We start from the raw sequence: 16,167 nt of genomic DNA on the forward strand, positions 1-16,167 counted from the left end.
AGTCATTAAAAAAACCTCAGCGGCAGTATAGGACAAATAGTGAGGCTCCCCATGATTTTTGCTTCATTTCCTTCCTTCACACCTTTAGATTTTTGTGTTTAACAGCAGGTAGACCCACCCCATATGAGACTTCTGCACAATAAAGCACAACCAGCAAATATCAGCTTAATTCTCACGTGAAAATCTTGGAAGCAATCACTTTTTTATCTTTAAAAATATATATATTGTTAAAGGATTTTTTGGAATAGTAATATTAACATTTTCCAGTTTATATAGGAAGCTTTTCTCTTTGCTGCTTGTGCATTTTCAGTTAACAATTCTACCCCTTCCTTAGAAATTAAGATGGATGAAACTTGCTATGCATGTTCATTGCATTATTCTTCAAATTCACACAGCAAACCATTTTCAAGAGGGACAACAGGGTGGTTGAAGGAAGAGGAGACAAAGGGCATTTCATTGGGGAAAAATTGTTTGTGGTGGTGAGGAATAAAGACCGAGCAACTTCTGGGAGAAATAGGTAGATGAAAATAAGACCCGAGTCTATCAAGTGTCGATTAAGAAATGGGACTGTGGAGTAAAATTGCCTGAACTACGGAATGGAAAGGTCGTATATTGTTGATAGGCATACAGTCATACCTCGGGTTACAGACGATTCAGGTTGTGTTTTTTCGGGTTACGGACTGCCGAAACCCAGAAGTACCGGAACGGGTTACTTCTGGGTTTCGGTGGTCACGCATGCGCAGAAGCGCTAAATCGCGCTTTGAGCATGCGCAGAAGCGCCGAATCGCAACCTGCGCGTGCGCAGACACGGCAATATGGGTTGCGAATGCTGTGGGTTGCGAATGTGCATCCCACATGGATCACATTTGCAACCTGAGCGTCCCCTGTCTTAGGCTGAGAACACACAGGTGTGGTAGTGCACTTATTTACTGTATTTAATTTATATATCCCCTTTTTCCCAGTGTAGGGCCCACAGCATAAATTAAAACAGATGCAACTAAAAACACACAATCAACTTAAATATTAAAAAGCAATTAAATAAGTAACCCAATTAAAAACAGCACCTTTACAAGGGTGGAATACAACACCCACCCCTGCCACAATAGCCGATCAGTGGCCAATGACCTGACTAAACAGGAAAAGTGGTCTGCTAGTGAAAGCAAAGCAGAGAGGCAACCTCACTAAATGTGGTTAGTTTGTATACTAACATATACTGCAGGGATGGGCAAATTCTAGACATGTAGGGTCTAGAAACCTCAGTCCACCAAACAGAGCCTGGGACAAAAGATATACACTTAGAACCAAGGAATTCCAATCCCAGGAATTAGTTCTGGATCTTATAACAGATGACTCTCCTCCAGCCCTACGTTATATTGCTGAAAGAAAGAAAGATTGGGGTAACCAGGAGTGGATTTTTGTGTGGAAGGACTGTGAACACCATTTAGTTCTGATATGCCCTAAACATCATAATAATAATAATAATAATAATAATAATAATAATAATAATAATAATTTTTATTTGCACCCCACCCTCCCCGGCCGAAGCCGGGCTCAGGGCGGCTAGCATCGTAAAACTAACACAGTATTCAAAGAACATAAGAACATAAAACAGCCAATCAATTAATTAAAATACATCTTAAAATTAGTTCAGAGCAAATTAAAATCTGGACAGATGGCAGTCCACGGGTAAAATTGAGAGTGGTTAATATTCTCCAGAGCCAACTGTTACCACTGGTTTTATAAAGGGCCTGTGAGTGGGCTAGGAGGCTTCTTTAATCTTGTTCTTATACAGAAATTAAAGAATCAGACTGAACCCCAACCGAAGGCCTGGTGGAACAGCTCGCATTCCTTCCACACAAAGTTCCACTCCAGGTTACCCCAATCCTTCTTCATTTCTGCAGTATAGTTTAGGGCTGGAGCATGGAGCGGAGTTATTTTGTTGTTGCTGTCGTAAAATCATTGGAAATCATCCTTGATGATCTACTGCAAATCACCCCAAGAACTACTGCAGATACAGATCTACCTTCTGCCCACCCCTTCTGTAGAATGTATCATTCATTTCTCTTGATAACAGAAAAAAATGATTATTTGAAAGTGAAGTTTTCTTAAATGACAGGAGTTTCTAGTTTAGAGGTGTAGCAAGGTGAAGCACTCACCTCAAGCGGCAGAAATGCAAGAGGCGGCACTCAGCCCATCCCACTGCTTCCACCACCGAGAGGGAGGTATTCAGGCATATAGCGTTGTCACTTGACTTCCCTGCACCCGGGGCAGAGAAACTGAGCAAGCGGAATGCTTTGAGGAGAACCCCAGTTCTCGCCAAGTTTGGGGAAAGCTGTGGGACAGCAGAAGAAGTTGGGGTCACATGGCTGGGCAGCCAGGAGCTGGCAGTTCCTGTTTCACCTCAGATGGCGAGACGGGAGGGTGTAGCAAATAAAATGATCTCTGCTTCTTTTCACACAACTATACTATAGAGATTTATTTGTACATTTTGAGCACACCTGCTATATAATCTAATCCTTTCAGGTATAGAATACTTTGCCTTTACAAGTGTAACATGCTATTTTCCTAGACCATATCTCACCCAATAAAATCCCTGAAGCCTTTCATGACTGGTTTCTCATATATATGAATTGGGCAAAGCTCCCAGGAATCTCTCCTCACCAAGCCAATTGACGTGAGAGAAAGTTGTGCAAGACAACAGCGGCTTTTTTGTGTGTGACTTCCTTTCATTTCTAGGCCTGCCGGGAAGATACTGAAAATGGATTGTGGCCATCCAATAAATGAGCATAAGCAACAAGTGAGTGCGTAATCTTAGTAGGTTTTAGAGGGCAGCTTTTGTGCTTTTGATCACTGGTAACAGGATCCATTTTAATGAGTTGCAAGGATCTGTTTCTCTATTACCTTGTGTACAAAATAAAGCAGGTCCTCAACTGATTATACTTGAGGTAGGCACAGACAGGAACATTTTCTGAGGACTGAAGATGGTAATTAAAGTGTATTAACAAATAATAATTTTGTTTGCTTTGAAGGGAGGGGGAGAGAGAGTGAGAGAGGAGGAGTATATTATAATGGCATTACTGCAACATTTTGTTGGGATGATGGTTTCCTCCCAGAACTGTTAACTGGCTTCTTGGAGTGCAAAGCTGTTGACATACATCTCAAATAACAGCTTTACAATGATGTGTCTGTGAGCAGCTTTACTTTGTTATATATTCTCAGGCTTTTGGCCCTGGTCTCCAAGATAATCCTGGATCACTCCAAATACTTTTGTTAGCCTGTTCACTGACTAACAAAAGTCCCCACCTCCCTCCCAAAAGCTCTTGCTACTTTAGGTTCAAATGACAAAAAAGGGGGGAAATGCTCAAAAGAATGACTGTAGAATATCTATGACAATCTGTAGCTGAAAAGCAGCAGTGAAGGTATATTGATTTCTGAATGATGGGGAACAATGAAGTACAGTGTATCTGAAGTCTCATAATGTTAAGTGTATAAGAACAAGGTTGTTTAGATGTAAATGTTATTTTGTCAGGACTGTGTATCGTATGCCTGCATACATTGACTGTTAACACTACCACTGGGCCTAAAGTAGGAAAACCTCCAGCAATATTCTGTATTTTTTAGACAGCCATTTTGAGGTTTATTAAAAAAAAAAACACCACCATCTTGAAAGTAAATTTTTTGACAAGGGGTGGGTTTTATGTGCTTCAGGTTGCCAGGTTTTAATTTTATTTCACAAATACATACGGCTCACAGATTCGGGGTGATTTGGAGAGATGCTTGTCTTTTAACATCTGAGCTGAAGCTACAAGTTTCTTTTTCCCTTTTCACCCATGATGCTTATGGCTCTTTCCACCCACAAAGCCTTGGCAGAAACATGATGTTCTTGAAACTATACAGTGGGAAACCATCTGAATAAATTATGAGCAAGAGCACAAAATATTGTTAATAAATAAATAAAATTATTTATTTTACTTATTTGTTTTAAAAATAAATAATGGAATTTGTCTTCAAGACAGCTCACAGCTCAGTTTTTTTCTTTTTAAATTACAAAAATAACACATCAAGACAAGCTTGTAGCAATACAGCTTTAAAACACAATGCACATTGGTGGTGTGTAGGTTTAAAGCAGATTTCCCAACTGCACAAATTCCCTGTCAAACACCCCACACACAGAAAAGGGTGGGGGGAGAAGCCAAATGAACACAAAGTGTGTTTTGCTCCTTACCTACACCCTGTATCAGTGGTGATTTCTCCATGGGGTCGATTCAGCTTAAGTAGAAGCGTCTCTGTCATCTGAGGTTTGCAGAGACAAGAAACTGCTATGCAAAATGTCTGCCCCCCCCCCTAGCCATGATGTGATCTAACAAGTTCATGCCCAAAGAGTTCAAACTAAAGTTCCTCACCCATGACTCCCCATTTGGTAGACATCAAGAGATCAACAAGCATTAATCACCACCTAAGCCAACATATTTATTCACGCCTTTGGGGTCAGAAATGAGTAAGACTTTTGTATATCTTGCCAGAGAATAGGGAAGGTAAGAGTCAAATATGAGCTCCAACCTTCAATAGACATCTATTAAGATAATAGGACTTTTTAATATACCTCCTTGGGCTGGCAAGAAATACATTAGAAGGTTGTAGTTTTCATTACCAGGTATCTGAAGACAGTAACATTGTCTTCTGCTGAAGCTTCTGCAGTGGCATAATACCCATAAGCCAAACAAGCCCACTGGGAGGTTGTCTCTGAGTTTTGGTTGTACATCTAGACAGTAAGATTAACAACTGTATACTTCACAGGTCACTGTCAAGGTCAATGGGATATACGTCATAGTATACTTTGCCCAGTAGAAATTATATTAATAAAAATGACAATGCTCCTTTAATTCCTGGAGCAAAACCTCTTTACTACTCTGAGCAAAATTTCAAAGACAATTAAGAATAGAAGAACAATAAGGGATCCTAAAATATCATTACAATAAACTCAGTATAGATACATAACTCAGATATAGGTATTTGCTTCCTCACACTCCAGTTTTGGACACTGTTCAGTAGTGAATTATCTGAGAAAATGATGACTAAGGTTTTAAGAAGGAAAAGATGTTGTCTTGATCCACAGTGATACCCATGACCAAGTGAAGGCAGTGGCCCAAGCAAGCTGGAGCTTAGTGAGCAGGCCAAGCCCCTGGATAAGAATCAAGGTGCTGGTTCAAGGCCACAGTACATGCTCCTCTTCTTCTTTGGTGATCACTCGTAGCCAAGTAAGATTGTTGTCCAAAAACACAGTTTTAACAGTTAGTCCATAAGTGACTGTGGAGGCCAATTCTGGATCCACACGTCGTTCCACAGTGGGGACATAGGTATCCGGGTGGGAGTTGATCACGGTGTGGATTTGCCAAGCGTGCCTTCCTCTTAGCACATTTCTCCCTTTCATCCTGAATTCAAGCGTCTTGAAAGTCCAGAACACCTTTGGTAAAGGCTGTTCTCCAATTGGAGCCCTTGCAGGCCAGAGTTTCCCAGTTGTTGGTGTTTATACTACTTTTATTTTTATTTTTTTTAGATTTGCCTTGAGAGAGACTTTGAACCTCTTTTGTTGACCACCAGCATTACACTTTCCATTTTATAGTTCGGAATAGAGTAGTTCCACCTTGAGCTGAAGCAGACGATACAAGTTGTCCAAGAGTTGTCTTGGAGAAACTTGCAAAGTTTTATTTTCTTGGCTAGTTAGTCAAGATCGAACCTTCCCCACGAGTGTCAAATCTGGCCAACTGAAAGGCTGCACAGTCAGTGCCTGCCACCATTTTCTAGTTGGTACTCAGGCTGCAGTACCAAGTGGAGCTCCGGGCCTGCATACATCATGGGTAATTGCTGGCCTCATCACATTAGTGGTGCTGGACCTGTCACAATGTGGATATGCCAGGGGTGGGACAGGGTATCATTAACACAGTCAGCAGTACTTGTCAGGACATACATGTAAGCCAGAATCTCTGCTCAGTAGTGCTGGTGGGAAGCCCTCTGCTTCCTGCTGGACAGCCATCAGGGACTAAGGTGATGTCTGGAGGCGGTGCCAGCCAAAACATAGTAGACATCTGGTGGCTAGCACCACCCTCTTAATGAAATCAGCCCGGCCCACTTTGTATACAAGTTGGGAGTAGGGCTGGTATATTAACATAGCAACACAGGCCAGCACACATGCATCACACTTGTGGGGCCAAAACTTTGCTTGGTGTTACCATGGCCCAGCTGAGCTGCATCTCTTGTGGGGTCAGAAGTCCTGTGGCAGTCGGCCCTGCTAGGGCCTTGGCATTACTCCCAACTTCTACCATGCCCAAGGCAGAGTTATGTTACCAAAATGGATATAGCTTCTACGTATCTAGCAGAGGGTGTTCATTAAGGACCAACAAACCTGCTTTCAACTAACAACATTTAATATGCTTTATACATTTTAATCCACTGCTTAGTATTGGATTTCTTGGTTTTTCTCCCACCATTAAGGCTCTAAATATGAATTTTGGCAAGCAGTTTTGTGCTTATCAAAGAACTCTTTGAACAGGCAACTTATTCAAAATGACTTCTCATCTTAGTAAGAGAGAGAGAGAGAGAGACCTGTTAGGAGATGTTTGGTATGCAGAGCTCACCACAACAAGACCCTTGTGAATAATTTAATATTTTTTTTACTGTATTCCTAGATTTTGATTTTTTTAAAAGAACGTCTTCTCAGAGGCCGGGTTCTCATAGCCATGTGCATAATTTAATTTATCTACAATTGATTACTGTAACCAGCAACTGAACATGTGAGCCAGCTCTACTGAAAAGCTTCACACATGAGCCAGTATGGAAGTCCCATTGCAGGATTCCATGGATGGTAGCAAAGTAGTAATCATTGCCTTTCCCCCGTTCTCATGCCAAATCAGTGCCACTCCTTAATGTTGGTGGTCTACACTGAAGTTCAACTGAGAATCTTTCTTAATTTTGCAAGTATTTGATTCCCTGGAATCTGGTCCAGATCTAAACAATTGCTATAGGTCCCTATGACTCTGGTTTTAAAGAATCTATTTTTATCCAGGCTTCTATGTAAGCAGTCTGGGACTGTTTGGGTTTTCAGAAGCGGAATGTTGTTTGTTGTTCTGGCCATGAAAGCTTACCTTAGCGAGGATTAGGTAGCTGTTTTCTTTGTTTAAGGAGGCCTGTTCTGACAAAGCTTCCAGTATCTATAGTTCCAATATCTATGGTAAAACACAGGAAGATAGTATATGTATTGCTACAATGAGACAGATTGTTAATGATCCTGTTTCACATTTTACATCATTCATTGGATAGTAGTTGGGTGTTTAGTTTCAAGGCTCCTCTGGAAGCGTTGTAGAAAGGGGTGCTGAATGCTCCCTCAAATGGGGGTGTTTCCCTCACAATCCTTCCCTGAGAAGCATTTCCCTTGGCCAGATTTCTGTTATCAGGAAGAAAAAACATCGGGGGAAAGAGAAGTGCAAGAGACTGTGTGATAGGAATTTTGAGGTCTTAGATATATGTTAAATGTCTCCGTTAACAGACTGCTCCTTCATTTCAAACCTTCCTTCCACATTACATCTGTGGGGCACAGTCTGGACTTCTAAGATGCAGGCCATTCTGCTGCCACATAAAGCTATGTCTATACACATGAAGTCAGCCTGTCATTCATTAAAAGATGATGCACTAGCCCAAGCTTCAGCAGTAGAACCCAGAGCTATAAGTTGGCAGCTTTATAATATATTTCACAGAACATACACTAATGGAAAAATAAGTTCAGTTTATTTTCTTTCTTTTGGGAGTGCCTGGGCAAAAATTTCTTTGACCTATCTCTCAAAGAAACTTTTAGGATGTGTAAAAGGAGTGGGCAGAATACATTGACAGCTGCATAAAGTAGGAACTTGCATTGCATTAACGAAAGCTCTTAGCATTTCCCCCTTAACCAAGAGGCACCACTTCCATTCATCTCAGCAAGGCCTACATGTGAGCAGAGCTTGGTGGATTGAGCACAACAAGGTCCCCGTTTAAGCTTACACAATGACCATCTGGATTCACTCGCCTTAGAACAAGTTTGCACAGGCAAGCCTTTCACAAGGTGATTGCAATCTTGGCAAGTCTTGAAAGGAGTGGGAAATCCATTTTGAAACCACTTCGCTAAGAAGGTCTGCTATTGTATCACTTGCGCAACCTCTCCACTCTGTGTGTGTGTGTGTGTGTGCACGCGCGCATATATGCATGTGTATGCCTCACCTCATTGTCAATAAACACAATTTCCCCCGTAAAGCAACTCTGGGGCTTTTGCAGTAATCTCCGCTAACCTTTGGTTAAGCCCTTGATTCAAGAGCAAAGCTGCCTGCTGATAAAATCTCTAGCTCAGCACACACTGAATTCTTGAGAGAAAGGAGAGGCCCTGAATCTGCACAGCAAATGATTGTGAAGCAGATGATGCCAAAGTCATGCCTCATAGTTCTCTTTTAACAAACAACGAGCCCAGAGTAACAGGAAATTTCTGCAATATGAAATGTGCGGCATGTTCACATTAGTGGAACGGCCATCTCAAATATGGTTATTGCTCTGGTGTCTATATCCTAGAGTAAGGATAGGGAAGTGAATTTCACAGACTGGATACAAAAGTTCCTGACAGGTGGAAAGGGCTGCTCACCTGTCAATCACCTGATGTCACATGACATCAAGAGCTTCAACTTCAGGTGAAGAATTCCTTCTGTCTTCCTTGCAGGTGCAAAGAAAGATTTTTGAATTCAAGCTGTTGCTGGAAAGGAAAAAGCTGAGAATTTTTCCTTTCCAGCTACAGTTCTGTGCTTTTGAATTGGGTGCCTTTTTTTGTTGCCACAGGGTGCCAAATTTAAAAAGCGCTGGAAGAGAACCATTTGGACAGGAGAGCAGGAACTTGTTGAACACCCTAAAGGGCTTTGCAAACATTTGCTTGCAATGTATGCATAGGTTCAACTCCTTTCACAGTGCACACAGAGGGACTTGTGCATTCCTCTTTATATTTAAAATAATTTCAGTGCCAGATTTCATTTAATTATAAATCCAGAGGTGTTTTATAACAACAAAATAACAGCAATGCTAATGAAACATTACGATAAAACAGTAAAAGATCACACAGGACCCAGGTAGTTAAAATCTGGCATCAAGAGCTGGGAAATGCTCGTGCAAAAATGCATGTTTTTAGGGTGCCATCCAAAATAATCTGGCCGGGAACAGCAGAGCTTGATGGAGTGGTACAGCCATTGCTGTATCCACAATCCTGATGTCTATGCCAGCCAGAGTGGAAGGTGGAGGTGGGAAGAAAAATTTGATGCAACAAAAATGCCCACTGGCTTCATATGATGGCAGCGTGGGTTCGTGGAAAGTTTGCTATTGGTTTGTTCAGAGGAGAAGAGGCAAACCTTGAAAGAACATGAAAAACCCAACATTAAAAAGGTGCCGGGTAGTAGTTTTTAAGTAGCATTTTTTAAAAAAAGCTTTAATGAAAATTATTAAAATGACTGTAGCAATGTTTACTACTATTGCTTAACACTTATTAAAAATGGCAAATGAAGTTTTGAAACAACATTTGAATGTTTTTAATTAATAGTATTTATCCATGTTAGTATTCAGTGACCATGTTGTTGTTAATGTGCGTGTGAGTATAGTTTAAATCTTGGTTTCTTTAAGGGTTGGGCCTATCAAGGCACCATGCCAATTTAGTGGTTCCTTTGTGCTGGCAGCTTCTGAAACTCTGTTTCACGCCCGTCTCTGACTTGCTGCGACATGTTTATGAGTTTTATACATCACATGGTGCAGTCACAAATGATAGAGCCCAGCTTTAAAAGCCAATTTCCTATATGAGGAGTCAGTTGTTCATAAATTTTTACAAAATGAATGATTCTTATATTTTACCCTTTTCCCTCCAAAGATTTTAGTCTTCAGGCATGAGACATCCTGCACACCCAGGCGGATAATGTTGACTGAGGACAAATATACCTTGTGAAATGCACAGGAGGAACTCTGCCAGCTTTTGGATTATTGCAATCCCAAACCCTAAAGCTACTAATTTTCTTAAAGAACATGAGAGAATTCTTTTTGCCTAGATAACGGTCAAAAACACTGGGTTGGATCCAGTGTGTCCTGTCTGCAAATGGAAATACAAGGTGTGACTGGAAAGTTCGGTGTATGGTCACAAAAATCGGACAGTGAGAAATATTTGAACATGCACACCTTACAGGCTTTCAAAGTAGGCCCCCTCAGATACAATGCACCATTGAGAATGTTTGTAGAACTGTTGGAAACTTCTGGAGAAGTCCTCTTTTCGTACTGCTTTCAGTTCCCTTGTCATAGCAGCTTGGACTTGTGAAATGTTGGAAAATCTGTGCCCTTTCAGTGCAGATTTCAGTTTTGGATAAAGAAAGAAATCAGGTGGGGCCAGATTGGGAGAATGTGGAGGGTGAAACAGCTCAGTAACCTCAGTAATGATTTCATGCAGAATATGCAATTCTTTAGCCATTATTCAGACAGACAAACACCGATCCCGCATCAATAACTCATGAACTCTGTCGACATTTGCCTCCTTTTTGCTTGTTGATGGTCTGCCAGACCAAGGGTCATCTTCCGTGCTTTGCCACCCTTCACAGAAATGCTTAAACCACTCATACACTGTCGTTCGAGTTACAGCTTCATCTCCATACACAATTGTGAGCGTTTCGTGGGTTTCTGATGCTGATTGTATGTCCGAATGTTTCTCGCTGTCCAATTTCTGTGACCATTCACCGAACTTTCCGGTTACACCTTGTACTTCACATTAACCCAGAAGGCTCTGAGTTCCACTGGAGACTTGCCACTGGAAGGGAGGGTGGAATTCGGTTTGGGCTGATTCTCCCTTTCCTCTGCAGTCACTTCTTATGCTGCTCTGCAGGGTCCCTAAACCCTTTGGAGCAGATTTTCATGGGTCACAGGCAGTGGGGGACCTTGCGGATCTCAAATTTCAGTGGCGTCCTGTGCAACACCAAAATTTGGTGGGCCTCTCGCCATCTCTTCTACATCATGGTTGTAGATGCGGCACCCCTGAAGCTCTACACCCAGTGTGTCCGAACCTGTTGCACCCCCCTAAATCCACCTCTGGACACAGGTGAAGGGTTTTCAGGGACTCTGGGGAAGGAGAATTTGGTGAACATTGTTGCCTCACCCTTTCTCCAGTACAAGGGAACATTGCCACATGCAGTGCTTTTTTTCTTAAAAAAAATGTTTAGGAGTACTCTCATATTGAAATGTTTAGGGGTACTCTCATTATTCTACTCATATTGAAATACTGCCCCTCAATGAGGCCAAACTTAGAGTCGCAAAGTGTTTAGGGGTATGCATACCCCTGCGTCCCCTCAGAAGAAAAGCACTGGTCACATGTAAATCTGGACCCAACTCAGTGACATTTGGTTTTATCAGCTTTCTGTAAAACCTCCCCCCTTCTGTATTAATCTTGGCAGAGTTGATTGATTGGCTTTGATATCCATGGCCACAAGATAGTTGCAAAACCTGACAGGCAGGAAGGATTAGGTGAAGCGAGCAAATTGCTTTTGCAAATGGCTTCTGGTGCACAACTTGTATGTTTGCGACAGCATCCTTTATTGGAATGAATGGAGAAGCTCCCTTGTATGCAGAAATTCAAAGGACTCTTCTACTGCTTATACAGCAGGATGCAAATGAAGATATGTCTGGTGGATACAGTTGGACTTGAGCTGGAGGGTGCTGCTGGCTCCAAGTCCCCTTTCAGCCACGAAAACCCTGGGCAGCCTTGGAACAAGTCACACTGTGAATTGAGTTCCAGTCTCTAAGATGGGAATATTCATGACTTCTTTCACAGACTTGCTGCAATAATTAAAGAAAAAATTCTTGCAATGCACTTTGTGCTATAAAATATCCTAACAATTCAAAAGGGCTATACATCAGGGATGCGTTGTTTTCCAATATGTATCAGGGCATTGTTGTAAGCCTCTGCTCAGCTTGTGCCACATGGATAAAGTTGGGGCTGGGATCTGGAGCCCGGTGGTGCAAGCAACTAAAGAACAGGTTTCTCCTTGAACCAAATATTTCAGGAATATTTATTCAGGATAATCAGTGTCCAGATGAATGTAAGTCTGCTTTCAGCTGAGATAATAAGAGAAAATGTAACTGTCTTGAATGCTGCATAGATCCCGCCTCCCGATCAGCTGATTAATAATCAAAATACATAATAAATTCAGCAGAGTAAATGACACTATTGTTAGAATCTCTCAGCTAAATCCACTCCTTTCAGGTGGAAATTGTTTGGTTCCTACTGCATGGGACTTTATTTAAGGGTACATTGACGATATTTGCTTGTGGTCAGCTCAGCATGGGAGATTGCTGTGTGCATGCACGACAGTTTCCTGATGAATACATTCAGTTTACACATAAAGAATGTGTTGGGAGGACTATGCTTTTTAGTGATCTTTTTCATTTCAAATGCTAAGCATTTTGACATGCTCTCCATTTATTGAAGTCAACTCCTTGCTGCAGATGCAAATGAAGCCCTTTGATTAATAAGGTTTCCTTTCTAATATGTACGTCCCTTTGGAGAAGACACAGGGAGAAGAAGAAGAAGAAGAAGAAGAAGAAGAAGAAGAAGAAGAAGAAGAAGAAGAAGAAGAAGGTTTGATATCCCGCCTTTCACTCCCCTTAAGGAGTCTCAAAGCGGGTAACAATCTCCTTTCCCTTCCTCCTCCACAACAAACACTCTGTGAGGTGAGTGAGGCTGAGAGACTTCAGAGAAGTGTGACTAGCAGCTGCATGTGGAGGAGTGGGGAAGCGAACCCGGTTCACCAGATTACGAGTCCACCGCTCTTAACCACTACACCACGCTGATAAGAAACCTCTTTGCCTGAAACCATAAGAAATCATGGAGTTTGAACAAATCTGTTTTGGTTATTTTCCATGCTGCATCCCCTCCTGCTTGATGCTGCAGCTGCCCCTCCCTTGCCCAAAGTCAACTGGAGTGTTTGATACAAGAGAAAGACATATGCAGGGAAGGCATTCAAATTCTCCTCTTCAGAATTCATTTTGTCATCACTCAGATATGTTAGGAAAGTAATTGTTCCAACTACGCTGGGAAACTTGCTATTTTGCCCAGACACTTGCTGAGAAGATGGGATGAATAGGTTCTATTTACTGGAGAATACATATAACATGGGTAAGCTCACCAAAGTTGAGTGTGTTCAACGTTAAATAACAAAATAGTACAATTTTTAAAAAGCTAATTTTAAAAAGTCTATTTTGGTGAGCATCCACGAGAACTGCCAAAGTAAATAACTTAGTAAGACTAATTAGCATGAACTAAGACTTTGATATCTGACATGTGAAGCATTGCCAAAAAATTGGCCTGGTGGTGTCTGCTGCACCTCAATAAAACTGGGTTCAATTAGGCCTCGAGCCTGAGACGGATAGACAGACAGGCTGCTGGTTATATATTTTTTCTTTATGGCAGAAACGGTCTTCTTTCATCTTAGCTGCCTTCAATATTCTATGTCTTTATCTTTACAGTCAGGACAGGCAAGGGTAATTAGACTAAGGCAGACTAATCAGCCATGCAAACTGCATCAGACCTGTAAACGTTGTCCCTGAGCATTTCTTCCCGGATCCTCATATCTGAGATGAGCTTATCTTTCTCTTGGCTTCAACATTTGCATGGTAAGCTAAACACCATGCTGAGGCTTTGCAAATTTCAGGATCCATGTAATTTTTAATGGGGAAAAAATAAATCATTGCTGTTTAGCATGGTGCCCCCTCCGCCATAACTGTCTGTTTTCTGGGAACCCTTTTTATACGTTTGCATGTCCTGCTAAATCATGCATGAACAGGAAGGAGTTGCCATGAGCCTTGGTTTTACACACCCCTCCTCTTACACGCCCAGAAGGATGACTTCTGCAACATTCATTTCATTTCCCCTGACTCTCAGCTTGCTGGAATCATGGTTTTGAAGAAATGCTGGTCCATTTCAGAGCAAGCCAGCTTCAAGCTATGGGTTATATAGCTACGTGTTAAATTCTCCTGTTTGTTATCAATATCTGTCCCTGGTCTAGGCAACACAAGCAGGCAAGGTTCAAGGAAAGCAAAACTAAATGCTATTGAAATCTTCCTCTTAGTTGAGTGGGAGGAGAGGGAAGTGCAGGAACTGTAGGCATGCTCGTAGTCATTCCAGCTCATACCACAGTCACACTAAAGCATGGATTAGCATGATGCATCCATTGACTCCTGTGCCAAACACATCCTGTAGATCTTCAAGAGAACCACAATGCATTGCAGGGGATTCTGCAGTATGTCCTGAGTCACCTGTTTAGTTCATGCACTTCATTGTTTTCTTACCTGAATGAAGAGGGTGCCTTAAAATGCACCCAATGTTCTCCTATGGTTTCACTTTGTATGAGAAAGTAAATATCAGGGATGGTCATCAAGCTTTAGAAAACCTTGTCTGCCGTTATGCAGTTTCTGTATAGGAATCCCAATAAACTTGCACTGTTCTTTTAAAAAAACACTGTAGTAGCATAAGCAAACTGGAGCTCATAAACCTGTAACAAAATCGAAAGAGTTTGTACCAATGCATCATATGACTGCTGCATCCCACACACTGCCTTTTGACAACAGCAGTACAGTGGTACCTCGGGTTACATACGCTTCAGGTTACATATGCTTCAGGTTACAGACTCCGCTAACCCAGAAATAGTGCTTCAGGTTAAGAACTTTGCTTCAGGATGAGAACAGAAATCGTGCTCCGGTGGCGTGGCAGCAGCAGGAGGCCCCATTAGCTAAAGTGGTGCTTCAGGTTAAGAACAGTTTCAGGTTAAGAACAGACCTCCGGAACGAATTAAGTACTTAACCAGAGGTACCACTGTATATGGCTTTTGTAATAAGGAATTCGTTCACATCAAGGTCACACCAAGTAAAAAGTTAATAAAATATTTTATTGCTAAACAGATAAAACAGTTTATGTTGGCACTCCTCTAAGTCTGCTCTTGGTTCTGCCCCCTTTTTCCGGGGTCATCTCTAAATTCCCATATCTCTGGAGCCTAGCTAATGTTTTATGCCATGCTGTGGAAATAAAGTTGTGGCCTGTTTAATCCAAGTAATTGGTGTCTGCCTCTTTCTTCCTCCCACAGCAACCTATCAGCATCAGTAGTGAGGATTGGTCTGAATATCAGCCAAGTACAATTAAAGGTATGAAGAGAAGACATCCTTGATTTTGACAGATCTATAGCATATTTCTTGGGGAGGGGAAAGTCTTCTGTTTTAAATAATAAGAATAAGAAATTCTATACCACCCTTCATCCAAGAATTGCAGGGCAGTTTACAATATAAAAACACAAAAATATGTAACATAGTATAACAAACAAAAACGATAACACCAATGAAAGGCCGAGAAGGGGAACATTTTTGCCTGGCACCTAAAGGAGTATAATGACAGTGGCCAGGTAAGCCCCCCTAGGAAGAACATTTCACAAATGGGGAGCCACCGCAGAAAAGGCCTGTTCTTGTGCTCCCACCCTCCAGACCTCTTGTGGAGGAAGCACATGAAGAAGGACCTCAGATGATGATTGCAGGGCCCAGGTCAGTTCATATGGAAAGAGATGGTTCCAAATTGTCTTCAGAGGCAGCCCCATGTATAATCTGTTTCAGTAATCTAACCTAGAGGTTACCTAGAGATTATAGTTAATCTTTCATTATTAATGCTTTGAATTGTTTTCTTTTTCCTCTGTGGGTATGTTCCATTTAATTACCCAGAACCTTTCAATCCCTCTGTTGTGATTTGGTTGCGGTTTTTGACTTTAATGGTAACCTGCAGGTATACATGTTTCATATCATAACTGTAATGGCTTTAGGGGTTGCTTGTGCGTAAGTTGCCGCCGCTCTGGGCTAGGTTGGCTGGTTAAACCATTTCTCGCTGGACAGCCATCCACTCCGTGGCTGTTCAGTCGCTGGCAGAATCCGTCAGTGGGCGTTTCTTAAACCTTTTCCAACATAAAAGTTGTTTGACGCCCAGTCTCCTCCTACTCTCCCTGCGTGGAAGTCTTCTGCGCAGGGAGGGCGTGGGTAGCGGAGGACCTGTGCTCTCCCCGCTGGTGTCCAGTGAAGAGTCCCGGAGCCTGCTCTCTGCTTCCC

At 41.9% G+C, this 16,167-nt stretch overlaps 1 long non-coding RNA gene across 1 annotated transcript; it reads right to left on the reverse strand.

Moving 5' to 3' along the window:
• Nucleotides 1-3,707: 3,707 nt before the first annotated feature.
• LOC310756488 lies at nt 3,708-15,852 on the reverse strand. Its single transcript, XR_014544904.1, has 4 exons — nt 15,705-15,852; nt 14,377-14,579; nt 7,143-7,223; nt 3,708-3,908 (listed from the first exon to the last, which is right to left on the reverse strand). It is a non-coding gene; the product is annotated as an uncharacterized lncRNA (long non-coding RNA).
• Between the last annotated feature and the right edge of the window lie 315 nt (nt 15,853-16,167).

The sequence above is a fragment of the Podarcis filfolensis genome (genome assembly GCF_964270895.1).
Source record: "Podarcis filfolensis genome assembly, chromosome: 1".
In the NCBI taxonomy this organism is placed as follows: Eukaryota; Metazoa; Chordata; class Lepidosauria; order Squamata; family Lacertidae; genus Podarcis; species Podarcis filfolensis.